The sequence below is a fragment of the Saccopteryx leptura genome, chromosome 3 (genome assembly GCF_036850995.1).
Source record: "Saccopteryx leptura isolate mSacLep1 chromosome 3, mSacLep1_pri_phased_curated, whole genome shotgun sequence".
Taxonomy (NCBI): domain Eukaryota; kingdom Metazoa; phylum Chordata; class Mammalia; order Chiroptera; family Emballonuridae; genus Saccopteryx; species Saccopteryx leptura.
The window spans coordinates 69,450,038-69,465,186 of record NC_089505.1 but is presented as its reverse complement, the minus strand read 5'-3'; positions in this window follow the sequence as shown (position 1 = coordinate 69,465,186).

The following is a 15,149-nucleotide window of genomic DNA, read 5'->3' as shown; positions in this document are numbered from 1 at the left end:
CCTCCTTGTCTCTCTTCCCCTTTTATAGCCAGTGCTTTGATTGGTTCAAGCAGCGAGTGCTGAGGGATAGCACAGTTGACTTGAGCATTGGCCCCAGATGGGGGTTGCTGGGTGGATCTTGGTGGGGCACATGTGGGAGTCTGTCTATCTCACTCCTCTCACTAAAAACAGAAAGATCTGGATACAGCCCAAGTGCCCATCAACAGATGAGTGGATAAAAAAAACCTGTGGTTCATTTACACAATGGAATATTATGCAGTCATAAAAAAGAAGAAAACCTTACCTATTGCAACAGCATCGATGCACTTGGAGATCTTTTAGCTAAGGGAAATAAGCCAATCAGAGAAAGATAAGTACCACATGATTTTACTCATATGTGAAATCTAGTGAACAAAATGAACTAACAGGCAAAATAGAGACACGCCCATACATAGAAGGCAGTCTGACAACTGTTGGGGGTAAGGGGGGTTGGTGAGGGAGGTGGAAGCATACAGCAAAAAAGAAATAAAAACTCAAGATGATGCGCAACGGGGTGTGATTATCCAGGAGGGGGAGAGGTGGGGATGAGAGTATCGGTGGGAAAAATGGTGATGGAGTAAGACTTGACTTGAGGGAGTGGGGGTTAAACACAACATGATATAGAAGGATATATTGTACAACTGGGTACCTAAAACCATATAATTATTTTAACCGGCATCATTCCAATAAAATTCAATTAAAAATTAATAAATAATATTAATCTCATCCTAAAACACTCTAACAGAAACTCCCAGAATAATGTTTGACTAAGTGTCTGTGCACCCCGTGGTCCAGTCCGTCAAGCTGACATCTAGAAGTAGCCATCACTGTGTATGAGTTGTTACGATTCCAGCAGCAGTTCTCATGTGTGTTCTTGTTTCCACATCACCAAGCAGTGAACTCAACTTGGACACTCTCTCCCTGGGGAAAGCCTCAGACCCACAGGACCTGAGCTCAGACCCACAGGACTGCCCCCCACACACTTCAGATCAGATGCCAATTGCAAGTTCTGGTTGTCCAATGTGCTTCTGACCACCAGCTATATAGATCAGAGGTTCCCATGACACCTTCTTGGGTTCACTTAATTTCCTAGAATGACTCACAGAACTCAGGAAACACATTTACTTGCTGGATCACTGGTTTATTATAAGCAGATATTAAAGAATAAAAAACCAACAGGCAGATGGACGAGATGTACAGGACAAGGTGTGGGGCAGGGATGGGGCTTCCACGTCCTCCTGCATCTCCACGTGTTCACCAACTCAGAAGCTCTCTGAACCCCATGCTTTTGGGTTTTATGGAGGCTTTATTACATAGACATGATGGATTCAATTCTGCGCCATCGGTGATTGATTCAACTTTCGGCCGGGGTGCTGGATCTGAAAATTCCAATTCCGTATTCACATGGTTGGTTTCCATGGCAACCAGCACCCATTCTTAGGTGTTTTCCAAAGTCACCTCATTAACTTGAATTCTTTAGTGTTTTCACCATTTAGGTGAAATTAGAAGGCTTTTAGAAGCTCTGTGCCAGAAATGGGCAAAAACCAAACATACGTATTTTATTATAAATCAGATTATCACAGCTGAGATGGCAGTTCAGGGCTCAAGCAGAGAACAGACAGGATCTGATCTGTTTTCTCCTGATCTCTCTGCTGGCTGTGCTGAGCCAAAACACCCACTCCTGGGAGGGGGGGGGGCTGTTGCATGCCCCGGATGTAGATGAGGGTGCTGGGGTCTGGGTGGGCCCAGTGGAGCTGGTGAGAGTCAGATGGTCTAGTTGTATTATCAAAGATCAGAGGCACATTGAGAGAGCAAGGCCAAGAACAATGCTAATGTTTTGGACATGAAGCTGGAGAGGGAAGTATTTTAAGAGATTTTGTAAAGAAGAGAACTGTGAATTCAGTTAGTACATGTTGGGCTCAGATGCATAGTAGACACCGCAGTGGAGAACTAGCAGAGGGTGTCGATATATGAGTTCAGGAAAACATTCTTGCTTGACAGACGAATTGGTACGGTCAACATCCAGATAATATTTAAAGTCAAGAGCCTGGGACATTTCACAAAAGACATGAATTAAAATAGAAACAAAAACATGTTTGAAACCTATATAATTTTATTAACCAATGTCACCCCAATAAATCAAATAAAGTTTTATAAATAAATATGCAGAAAAGTAATGAGAAGCATCTCCAAGGATTTTGTTAGCTTGTGAGACCGACCTTCCCAACGAAAAACAGAAATGTCCAATATCATTGTAAATCTTAAAACCACTGAAGGGCTAATGAGAAAAAGGATTTTTAGTTCAGAATCTGTACATGATGCAAATCAAGAAAAGGAAGGAGTTAACCAAAACCACTCATGCTCCTGGGAAATTTTGAAGTGAGAAAACTTGAATTGGGGGCTTCATGGATATGAGGAGGAAGTCAGACTAGATGTGTGGGTAGGAGAAGGCTCGAGGATTGTGGTCGCACGTATCAGCCTGCACACCCCCAGGCTCCTAGCTGGTCACCGCAGGGAGGACAGCGGCATCTCCAGGCTGGAGGGTCAGGACCCTGCCCTGGGATTACTTCCTTCTCTTACTGCACGCTCTGCTTCAGCTGCTAGAAGCTGGAACATGAGATCAGAGAGCAGGAAGTGTTATAAAATAGTAAAATCCGCGGGTTACATAGAGACACCAAGGTAAGTTATAGGAAAAATATCAGGAGGAGCTTTATTAATAAGCCGGAAACACACATGGGATATAGCTAACCCAAATCGTGCAGCCCAAATCATAGACCTCATGCTGCTTTTGTAGAGACAGAAATCACATGCTGGTTGGGGGAGAAAGGACAGGGAGCATGGTACAAAAGTCACTTACTAATAAGCTTACAACATTTATCTATAGAATCTATTAAAAGGAGAAAACGTTGCCACATCAAGACCACAAGATAACACAGTAGTGATAAATGTTTCACATACTTGACAGAGACATTCCCAAATCTTCCAGTGTCTCCCACCCATCCTTGTTGCCACAACAGTGGGAAATGAAATGTTTAGCTTAGGTTAAGGAGAGAAGCTAAATGAAATTACCTTTGCTAAGAGTGTTGGGACTAGTTTATTAGGCAACCTAATGAGCTAGTCCCCGCTTGCTTAGTTTACAAGTTTTGCACATATAAAGACTTTCAGGATGATTATTAGAAAGCATATAAAACATTACAGAACAGAAATTTTTCAAGCAAGGCGAGTGGGCTAGTGATCCCTTCATCTAGAGGTATACTTCACTCTCATGACTTCAGGAAGGGACGGAGAGTTAGGATCAGTGTAGGAATTAAGGTACATAAGCATTGTCTCCTAAAGGCTTTAAGATAGGTTTTATCTTCTTTGTCCTTTCTAGCAAGTGGCATCCGCCCTTCCAGAGAACTATACGAAATAGTTAAACTGTAACTATGACTGACTTTTGCCCCTGTAACCTCTTCTTCTTGTTTTTTTTTAATACTAATATTAACAGTTTTGCAGTTTCTTGGATCCTTATCACATTCCCCACTGGTTTTATACCGTGAGTCAAATTCTTGGCTCATTCTCCTCTCTAGGGAAAGGGCGAGTGAATACCTTGGAGGATCATTAATCCATTGTTCATCATTGCACCGTGATTACTATCATGCTCTTTATGCTGTTCATTAGTAGTGGCAACAGACACAGACCTATTACACAAGTTCCTAGGAGCAGTAAAACTGCTCCTATTAGGCTCTTAAACTCACCAGAGGCTGAGAACCACCCTCCAAAAAGGCTACCAGGGTTCCAGGCATGCTAGACTTGCACAGGCACATGTGCCAGTTTTGCCGTCTTCCTGACAAGGTCCTCAACTGCCTGGCCCTGGTCATCTATCTGCAGGCAACAATTAGTGGGATTGAATTTCCCACATACTCCTCCTTCTGCAGCTAATAGATAATCTAGTGCTAACCTGTTTTGGTAGATGAAGTTTCTCATCTGAGTTTCCTGATGTGCAAGGAGAATTGGGGCTCTCCCAGTCTCATTAGTAATGATTTCTAAAACTGCCTGCAATAGGATAATTCGGTGTAAATGGGGGTACGGTATATCCCCAAGATCCATCCTGTGCCCAGGTGGCAGGTGCATAGCATTGGATTATCTGCTCTGGGGGCCATTCATTATCTTTCCAGTCTCCTGTTTGGAGTTCTCTCTTTACCCATTGTAAGGCAGTGGGGCTGGGTAACCAAGTAGTTCCCCTGTTTTCAGAGACAAGAAGAAAAAGGAGAGTTTTATCATATCTATTATACAGCTTCCCAGTTATTTGGGAGACAGGTATAAGCTCTGCTCCCACAGATCCAGTAAAGTCCACATGGTGCTATCCAGTGTCTGGTCCTGCCTGGGTCCTGCCAGGCTCCAGTTAGCTCGGGGAACCTGGCCAATGGGTTCCTCTCCATCTGGTTTCCCCACCACACACTCTGCTTGGAGGCGGCATTATAATACCGTTGCCCAAGGCAAGTCCATTCCCCAGCTGATTCAGTCAGATCTCCTCCTCCTCTGGCTAAGCAGTACTGCCCTATAGTAGCATGTTTTAGAATCCATTGGCTGTCATCTGAGATGTGGAGGATTGATACATTTGACCTAGCTTCAGTGGGGACTAATTCTTTGGCTTCCCATGGCCAACTGTTCCCTGTTAGAGTTCTCCCACATACATAGCAAGAGGTGACACGTAGGGAATGGGCTATTCCCTCAGCCATCCTGAGGAATAAGTTCTTAGTTGTTGGCGTGATGGTGGTAGGGGTCTAACTGCTACTTCATAGAAAGACTTATATACTTGGAAGGCTCGAACTGGGTGGTTCAGTATCTGGCCTCTGATAAGAATTGGAACAATGGGATCTAGCCCCTTCCCGTCAATACCAAGTGTTAGCACTTCTCCGTCTTTCCAATGGGGATTTAGGGAATTGGTTACGGTTAGCTCTAAGGGATTGCACCCATGGGTGGTGCAGTTTTGACAGAGCTGTCTCTTTCTTAAAATATACCTCTTTCCGGCCCTGGCCGGTTGGCTCAGCGGTAGAGCGTCGGCCTGGCGTGCGGGGGACCCGGGTTCGATTCCCGGCCAGGGCACATAGGAGAAGCGCCCATTTGCTTCTCCATCCCCCCCTCCTTCCTCTCTGTCTCTCTCTTTTCCTTCCACAGCCAAGGCTCCATTGGAGCAAAGATGGCCCAGGCGCTAGGGATGGCTCCTTGGCCTCTGCCCCAGGTGCTAGAGTGGTCTGGTCGTGGCAGAGCGATGCCCCGGAGGGGCAGAGCATCGCCCCCTGGTGGGCAGAGCTTTGCCCCTGGTGGGCATGCCGGGTGGATCCCGGTCGGGCGCTTGCCAGAGTCTGTCTGACTGTCTCTCCCCGTTTCCAGCTTCAGAAAAATACAATATATATATATATACCTCTTTCCTATATATATATATATACCTCTTTCCTTTTAGAGGTGTCCTTTTCCCAAGTAGCCCACTGGATACATGACCAATATTCACAGGTTATTCCACAGAAGTAGCTATGAGCACATATATACTTTTCATTTATCCTGTAACTCCTTTCCCAGGCAAGGGACCCACAACCCCTTTCTGCGTGACTCATAGCGGCACATGCATCAAACCTTATAGTGACTTGTTATGGGTTTCCTTTGACCCTAATGTGAGCCATGGTTGGACCATCATTCTATCCCCAAACTCCTCCTCCCTTTACTGCCTTAACCACAAACACTACTTCAATAGGAGGGTCTGTGGGGTTATAACAGATATAAGGTTGGTCATTTCCTGGGTCACATACTGAATATTGATTCTGATTATACGTACAGGTCCCTTTCTGAGTTCCCTTGCACTCATAGAAGTATAGAAAAGCAAGGTGGTGGAGACCATTTGGCCTTCCTTAGTGATATGAATACACAGTTCACAGTCCTCTGCCCTAGTTTCCCCCCTCCCCAGAGTCCAGTTAAAGAGAGTCCCATGGTGAGACTCCTCAAGCTTCTGTCATACGTGGACCAGCCAGCCCCTGTTTGTGGTTGTTGTCCTTCTCAGGGTCAACTTACAAGGGTTGACAGGGTCAGTTTCCACTGTCCATGAGCGTGTCTCTTCCGGGTGTGCAGGCTTCAACCATTTGTGGTGGACCCAGGCAGGTATGCCTTCTACCTTGGCAGCAGTGGAAGTGGTCAGAATCATGGTGTGTGGACCCATCCACGTGGGAGTCAGTCCTTGGGTGATGTACTTCTTTACCCCGACTGAGTCCTCAGGCTAGAAGGGATATACTGGATCTCCTGGCAGTGTAGGAAGCACCTCTTGGACAGTCTTTTCGACAGCCTGCTGAGTAATCTGCAGACCCTGTGAGTACTTAAGGAAGGAGTGGTTACTTAACTCAGCTTTTATGTCTTCTCTGAGTTTTGGTAGTAAGGGAGGGGGTCTCCCAAACATTATTTCAAAAGGAGTAAATCCTTCTTGTAGGGGGTACACCTTGCCCTAAGGAGGGCTAAGGGGAGTAAGGTGGGCCAGTTTTCACCAGTTTCAAAAACAAATTTGGTTAAAGTTTCTTTTAAGGTCTGATTCACACGCTCTACCTGCCATGAACTTTGGGACCTGTGGGCACAATGTAATTTCCACTTAATATTTAAAGTTTTGGCTAAGTCCTGGGATATCTTGGCAATGAATGCCGGTCCATTGTCAGAACCCATGGTTGTGGAGAGGCCATAATGTGGAATTATTTCATGGAGTAATTTCCTAAGTGCTGTGGTAGCAGTCTCTGACCTAGTGGTGAAGGCTTCCACCCACCCAGAGAAAGTGTCCACACAGACTAGGAGATACCTGTACCCTGCATGCCGTGGCTTTATTTCAGTGCAATCAGTCTCCCGATGTTCCCCTGGCATGGCTTCCTTTGCTCTAACTAAGGGTGCTCTCCAACCTTGTTTCGCATTTACTCGTGCACAGGCCTGACAACGTCTTACAATGCTACATAGCATGTGGTCCACGTGTAGTATGAAATACCTCGATTAGAGCAGTTTAGTCACTTTGGATGTTCCGAGCTGGGACACTTGATGTATCTGGAGGGCTGCTGTCTGCCCTAATGTCTCTGGAATCAAGAGTCTTTCGGCCCTGGCCGGTTGGCTCAGCGGTAGAGCGTCGGCCTGGTGTGCGGGGGGACCCGGGTTCGATTCCCGGCCAGGGCACATAGGAGAAGCGCCCATTTGCTTCTCCACCCCCCCCCTCCTTCCTCTCTCTCTCTTCCCCTCCCACAGCGAAGGCTCCATTGGAGCAAAGATGGCCCGGGCGCTGGGGATGGCTCCTTGGCCTCTGCCCCAGGCGCTAGAGTGGCTCTGGTCGCGGCAGAGCGACCCCCCGGAGGGGCAGAGCATCGCCCCCTGGTGGGCAGAGTGTCGCCCCAGGTGGGCGTGCCGGGTGGATCCTGGTCGGGCGCATGCGGGAGTCTGTCTGACTGTCTATCCCCGTTTCCAGCTTCAGAAAAAAAAAAAAAAAAAAAGAGTCTTTCATCTGGCAGGACCCACCAGCCATGGGCATTTTCGGTATCCTTTTTCTCTTCCGCTAAAGTAATTTCTTCCTGAGAGTAGTAAAGGGTGTTGGGCAACTCAGGCAAAGGCAAAGTCACTAAAACATAGAGAGGCCCCACTGGATTTATGGGTACTGCCTGGGCCTCTAGGTCCACTGCTCGGTTTCCTCAGGCTTTTCTAGAATCTCCTTTTTGGTGCCCTTCACAGTGAATAATTACTATGGCTGAGGGGCGTTGGATAGCTTCTAATAATGATAACATTTCTTTCTTATAATTGACATCCTCCCCAGCCGAGGTAAGTAGCCCTCTCTCTTTATAAATGGCACTGTGTACGTGTGCCATAGCAAAGGCATACCTACTGTCGGTATAAATGGAAACTGCTTTCCTTTCCCTCATCTGAGGGCCTGGATAAGAGCTATGAGTTCTGCCTTTTGTGATGAAGTTCCCCAGCTCAGTGCCTGAGACCAGATGACCCGATCCAGGGTCACTACTGCAGCCCCTGCGTACCTGATGCCATCCTGTATGTGGTTCTCTGGTCTGTGTACAGTACCTCATTGGCATCAGGCAGCTCAGAGTCCTTTAAGTCTGGTTGGGCAGTCTATATGACGTTGATTACCTCTGTGTAGTCATGTAACAGGGTGGTCAAGTCGTCATCTGGGAGTAGGCTTGTGGGGTTAATGGCAGCAGTTTTCTGAAACCTTATCCTGGGCTGGTCTAGGAGTAAAGCTTGAAACTGTGTTACTGGGATGTTGGAGGTTAGACATGTATCTCTCTGGAGTTCCCCTTAGGAGCACTCCCACTGCCTGTGGCGCTGTTAGAGTTAGCTCTTGACCTAATGTGAGCTTGTCAGCCTCCTAAACCAGGATTGCGGAAGCACCTATGGCCCTCAGGCAGGCAGGCCATCTGGCCCTATGGGGTCTAGTCATTTGGCCAGGTATGCAACCTGTGGTTTCCAAGGTCCTAAGGGCTGAGTTAAAATCTGGAAGGGCTTAGAGACGTCATTTAGAGCAAGGGAGGGGGGGAGTTTCAAAGGCTTTGTGCTCTATCTCAGTCCAGTTTGGGAATTGTGACCCGCCCATGCAGGCATAGAGAGGCTTTGCTAGTTCAGCAAAACCTAGAATCCATAGTCTACAATATCCTACAGCCCCAAGGAATTCCCTTACTTGCCTTTGAGTTGTTGGAGTGGGGACGCAGAGTATGGCCCTGATGCATTCATAGGACAGAGTTCTTTGTCCTTCTTTAACCTGCTAGCCTAAATAAGTAACGTCTGGAAAGCAGAGTTGAGCCTTTTTGGCCAACAGTAGGTACCTAATACTTGTAGTGAGGCTAGGAGGTCTTGAGTTGCCTCGAGGCAGCGCTCCTCCGTGGATGCCACCAGTAGTAGGTCATCTACGTACTGGAATAGGGTACAGTCTTGGTGTTCCTACCGGATGGCTACAAGGTCCGCCTTAGGGCTTCATCAAAGATAGTAGGAGAGGCCCTGGCTGGTTGGCTCAGTGGTAGAGCGTCGGCCTGGCGTGCAGAAGTCCCTGGTTTGATTCCCTGCCAGGACACACAGGAGAAGCGCCCATCTGCTTCTCCACCCCTCCCCCTCTCCTTCCTCTCTGTCTCTCTCTTCCCCTCCCGCAGCCAAGGCTCCATTGGAGCAAACATGGCCCGGGCGCTGGGGACGGCTCCTTGGCCTCTGCCCCAGGCGCTAGAGTGGCTCTGGTCACAACGAGCGACGCCCCGGAGGGGCAGAGCGTCGCCCCTGGTGGGCGTGCCGGTTGGATCCCCGTCGGGTGCTTGCCAGAGTCTGACTGTCTCTCCCCGTTTCCAGCTTCAGAAAAATACAAAAAAAAATAATAATAATAATTTTAAAAAAAAGATAGTAGGAGAGGTTTTGAAGCCTTGGGGCAGTCTAGTCCATGTCAGTTGGCCAGAGAATTTTCCCGCTGGGGCTATCCACTCAAAGGACAAAACGGGCTGGCTTTTAGGGGCTAGCCAGATACTACAGAAGGCATCGTTAAGGTCTAAGACTGCATAGACACGATGCTCAGGATGCAGAAGGCTAAGCAAGGTGTATGGGTTAGGGACTGCAGGGTGTATGTCTCCACCCATTTGTTAACTTCCCAAAGGTCCTGAACCAGTCAGCAGTCTTTTGTTCTGGGCTCTAGGACAAGTAATAAGGGAGTGTTCCATTGGGATTGGCAGGGCACCAGGATTCCCGCTTCCCAGAGACACCATATGTGGACAGCTATTCCCTCCTTAGCTTCCCGACTCACTGGGTATTACTGTCTTACCACCACTGGAGTTGCGGTGGATAGCAACTGTATGACCACAGGCGGCTGATGGGCTGCTAGTCCAGGACAGTTGGTTTCAACCCACACTTCTGGAAAACTCTCTTGAAGCTGCCATAGAAGAGATGGGCTTTGGGCATCTCCCAGTTCAGCTGATTCCTGTAAAAGATATTTCTCAGAGAGAGGACAGGTTAGGAGCAGCTGTAACCGAGAGTCCAGAGTTTCCTTACTGGCTCCTATAGTTAAGGTGGTATTTTCTCCCTTGAAGGAGATTGTGGCCTAGAGGTTTTGTAACACGTCCCACCCTGTCTGGGTGTAGGGGCATTCTGGCATGACCAAGAACGAATGAGTAACTGTTCCTTGCCCTAGATTGACTGTCCACTGGGTGGTCCATGGGTAGTATGCAGTTGTTCCAGTGGCCCCTTGTATTAGTGTTTAGTGATTGTTGATGGGTCCAAAAGACTTAGTTAAGAGCAAATGTGTTGCTCCAGTGTCTATTAGAAAATCCAGTTTTCCCCCCTATTACTGCTGTTACCATAGGCTCCTGGGGGTGCAGTGAAAAGGAGCCTTGGCCCCGTCAGTCCTCAAGGTTCAGGACCTGAGAGCTTGCCTTGGCTGCTGCTTATAATTTGGGACATTTATTTTTCCAGTGCCCTTCTTCCTTATACAGAATGTGCACTGATTCTCTCCTAGCGGAGTCCTAGTCCTTCTTGAATTTCTTTCTTCCACTCGTTCTTTTTTCGCTCCTGTGGTGGCCCCTTTTCCTTAAAAGAGTTTGCCTCTTGGAGTGCTGCTACTGCTACTATAGCTGTCCTTTTATCCTGCTTTCCCTCAATTGTCTCCCTATTAGGAAAAACTTTCTGAGCTATTGAAATTAACTGGGACTTACTCATGCCATCAAACCCTTCTAGCTTTTGAAGTTTCTTTTTAATATCTGGCGCTGACTGTGTCGCGAAAGCCAAATTAATAGCCACACTGTTTTCGGTAGCATCCGGGTCTATGGGGGAATACACCCGGTACGCTTCGCAAAGGCGTTCAAAAAATGCGGCTGGGTTCCTGCGGATCTTGGGTAATTTCAAAAACCTTCAAGAGGTTGGTGGGCTTTCAGGCTGCAGCTTTTAGTCCCAATAAGAAATCCGGTGAAAAGCGTCCAACGAGGCTTTTCCTTCCTGGGAACTGTGACCCCGCTGAGGTCTAGTGGACAGGAAGCTGCCTCTATGTGGTCCCTATTTTCCTCCAGTGACCCCCCTCCTGGCCCTAGGGCGGCCTTTTTACCCTCCTGCCTAACTCTGTCCCTCTCTTCCGAAGTGGAGAGAGTTCTTAAAAGTTGCTGGCAGTCCTCCCAGGTAGGTCTATGAGGTTGTAGGACAGTTTCTATGAGTCCCATTAGAGCCTGAGGCTTCTCCAAGAATGGAGGATTTTGGCCTTTCCAAGTACACAGATCACTGGAGAATGGGACATACACAGGGAAGGTCCGTTCCTCAGGGTCAGGGGTAGTTCCTGAATGGGGGCTTCTCTGAGTGGCAGGATAGGATCCCTTCCCCGCCCATACTCAGATCCACTCCGGGTGTGGGGAGGGGATGTAGCACTGGAAGTTATAGCCTCTCCTGTAGCTGCTGTCTAGGCTCAGGGGCTGTAACTTGGGGATTATAGGGGGGGGGGTGGCAGCTCAGTGTCCTCAGGAGTCTCTGTAAGGACAGGGGGGTCTTGGGGCTTTCTTTTTATCCCCTTTTGTTCTAGAGTTAAATCTGGCCTGACTAGGAAGACATGGCACCCTCTCTGTATTGAGCATGCTTTTAGCCATTGTGGCGGGCGCATTGTTAAATTTAGCCATTGATCAATGTAGGGGAACTGGTCAAGGTAGCCTGGATACCTGTTCACAATATTCCAGACTGCCCTGACCACCCGGGGATTAAAAGACTTGGTCCCGGCCATCCAACCCCGAAGATGGGCCATTCTGATTCACAGTGTGCGAAGTCTTCCTTCTGACCATTTAATTTCATACCCCGGTTGTCTTCATAGGCTTCTTGAAAGTGCCTTCGGAGACAACCTAAGGGGGTCTTTTGTGTACTGGGCCCGCCTCCCGTATTTAATGTTTTGGGCACCAATCTGCAAAATTGAAACCATCCGGGAGAATGCAGGAATCAGCACACTAATAAAAGGCAAGAAAGAGAAGACAGATAAGAACTAACACCCAGAATAAAGGACGTTTAACTATAGAGGTGTCGCTCATCACACAAGAGCAGAGTCCGGAGCCAGCCGAAAAGGACATTCTTCTGGTGAGAAGTCAGATGGATTGCCCTGAAGCCAGAGGCCTTGGATCCAAGAAAAGAGATCTAGTGGGTCCGGGGAAAGAGGCCCATACCAAAAAATGTTGCAAGAAGTTTCTTGGACAAACAAAGAGAATCAACAGCACAGACAATTTATCATTGATGTTCACTCTTGAATTTTAGGCGCAATTCAACGGACAAGGAACGGGTTTCCTCGTCAGGACCCTCTCAGGTGCTCACCTCACCACGTAAACTCAGGTGCAGGCTCTAGAGAATTTTTAATACTTCTATGAATTTTGCTTTGCTATTTTGCTAGTTTTATAATTTGTGGGCTTTAGAACAGTTTTCTCAGACTTGTCTTTCAGAAGTGACAACCATCTGCTGAGCCCACCTTGAGATATTCACTGTCCGTAGTACAGGCCGGTCAGTATACACCCCGAATAGGTCGGGCTGGGAGATAGAAGAGGTTTCCCTCAGCTTCCGGCGGATGGCCACTAAACCATATGGAGTTTATGAATTTCCCTTCACTTCTGCCCTCTGGTTTAAGCCAGAAATTTCCAATTGAAATTGCACCAGATTTTCTTATTCTCACTAATCACTCAGGGGTTTTCAGACAGAAACAATAAAAGCAAAGAATGAGATTTGACATGAACAGACAGCACAAAGGTGTCCCAGGAAGCCCGAGGCAGGACTTAGTTTCTTCCCCACTAGTTGCTTTCCCTGAGAGCTCAAACAAATGTGTCCCAGGAAGCCCAAGGTAGGACTCAACTCTCTGCCAACGTCTTGGCCCTGGAGAGCCTATTGCGTGAGTTTTGATTGTGTCCTATCCTCCACCGTATAGTTTCAAGTTGACTAGTCCTATACAACTCAAAATCCAGCAAAGCAAAAAGATTTACTTCATTTTACTTACCTCTGGAGGTCAAACTTTACTCCAAGATTTTGCAGAATCCTGGGGCCAGGGGAGTCTGTCGAGAAGCTGTCTGAGATACAGGATAACTGGAGCCCTGGAACGTCTCAGGGGCGCCTCTCCTAGAGGTCCGCGGGGTCAGGCAACCTCTGGAGAGGCCACCCGGTCCCGGTGTCTCAACCTGGTGACACAGAACACCGGAATCCCGGAGGAGCCTTCAAATGTTATAAAGCAGTGTAACCCATGGGCTACATAGAAACACCAAGATAATTTATAGGAGAAATATCAGAGGGAGCTTTATTAATAAGCCGGACACACACACGGGGTATAGCTAACCCAAACCGTGCAGCCCAGATCATAGGCCTGATGCTGGTTTTATAGAGACAGAATCAATACTGGTTAGGGGAAAAAGGACAGGGAGCATGGTACAACAGTCACTTACTAATAAGCTTACAACATTTATCTATAGAATCTATTAAAAGGAGAAAATGTTCCCATATCAAGACCACAAGATAACACAGTAGTGATAAATGTTTCACATACTCGACAAAGACATTCCCAAATCTTCTAGGGTCTCCCACCCATCCTTGTTGCCACAATAGTGGGAAATGAAATGTTTCACTTAGGATAGGGAGAGAAGCTAAATAAAATTACCTTTGCTAAGAGTGTTGGGACTAGCTTATTAGGCAACCTAATAAGCTAGTCCCCGCTTGCTTAGTTTACAAGTTTTGCACATATAAAGAATTTCAGGAGGATGATTATTAGAAAGTATATACTATGTTACAGAATACAGATTTTTCAAGCAAAGGGAGTGGGCTCGTGATCCCTTTGTCTAGAGATATATGTCACTCTCATGACTTCAGGAAGGGAGGGAGAGTTAGGATTAGCCTGGGAATTACGGTAGGTAAGCATTGTCTCCTAAAGGCTTTTAAGATAGGTTTTATCTTCTTTGCCCTTTCTAGCAAGTGGCGACCGCCCTTCCAGAGAACTATAGGAAATAGTTGAACTATAACTATGACTAACTGACTTTTGCCCCTGTAACCCTTTCTTCTTGGGTTCTTTTTTAAATACTAATATTAACAGTTTTGCAGTTTTTGGTTCCTTATCACAGAAGGAAGTTGCATCAGCAGCCGCCTGTGTAGACTGGAGGAACCTGACTGAGCAGAGGAGGAAGTTTCCCCATCACACCCCTAAGGAAGGGAGACCCCGCGACAGGACAACCCCAGACAGGACAGCCCTCGGGGAGCGGCGCCTGAGCACAGAGCCCGCAGAGCGCAGCACAGCTACGGGATTAACAAGTACAGAAAAAGGGTTCCCGTGGCTCTGACCGAGCTCTGGGCCCCTCAGTGCCTGAAGCCGGTGTATTTCAGAACCTCTCACAGCTTCTCCGCGGACTCCTGCGGGCTCTGCTCTCAGGCGGCTCCCCACCACGCGATCCTCTCCTCCCAGGAACACCCCATCCCAGCACCATTTCTCAGAACACGTGCCAGCTGTTTTCCTGACACTGGGCTAACTCACTCTTTACTGTAACTGCCTTGTGCATGTAGAGATTTCATTTGGGGGACCCTGGAACGTACCAAACAAAAATCCTGCAACTTCAGGGTGCCCCTCACTAACAGGTCTTAATAAACAAGGCTCACCTGAGAAAGGGAAAGAAAACAAAGAGCAACACCGCCCCCTGCTGGACATTGTAAACGTAGCATTTTTAACATATTTCTGACATTAAGCTACAGGTGTTCCCAAAGTGAAGAGGAGCAAACAAACAAAAATGTACAACAGAAAGAAAAAAAAAAAAAGAAGTAGAAGATGAGTCTGACTTCTGCTCTGACATGCAAGTAGCTTGGAGTATCACTCTCATTCCTACAACAAGGAAAAGCTTGATCAACTGGGGGTTAATGACTTTTCTTAAATCCACCAAAGAACTAAGATCACAGAGCCAGCCACCATCCCAAAGCCTAGAGCGTCTGTCATGTGCAGAAACTTGCCGCTGAGATCTTTCCACCTAGGGCAGAGCTGCTAGAGTCATAGATGGGTAGGGACACTTGGTGACAATTAGGGGGAGGTTGTGTTGGATTAACACCAGAGTGAGACACTTTTGTGGGTCTCAGTATTTGGAGTCCCCGCCCTTTTGCGGGGGGTTTACCTCCCGGAACCCCGCTAG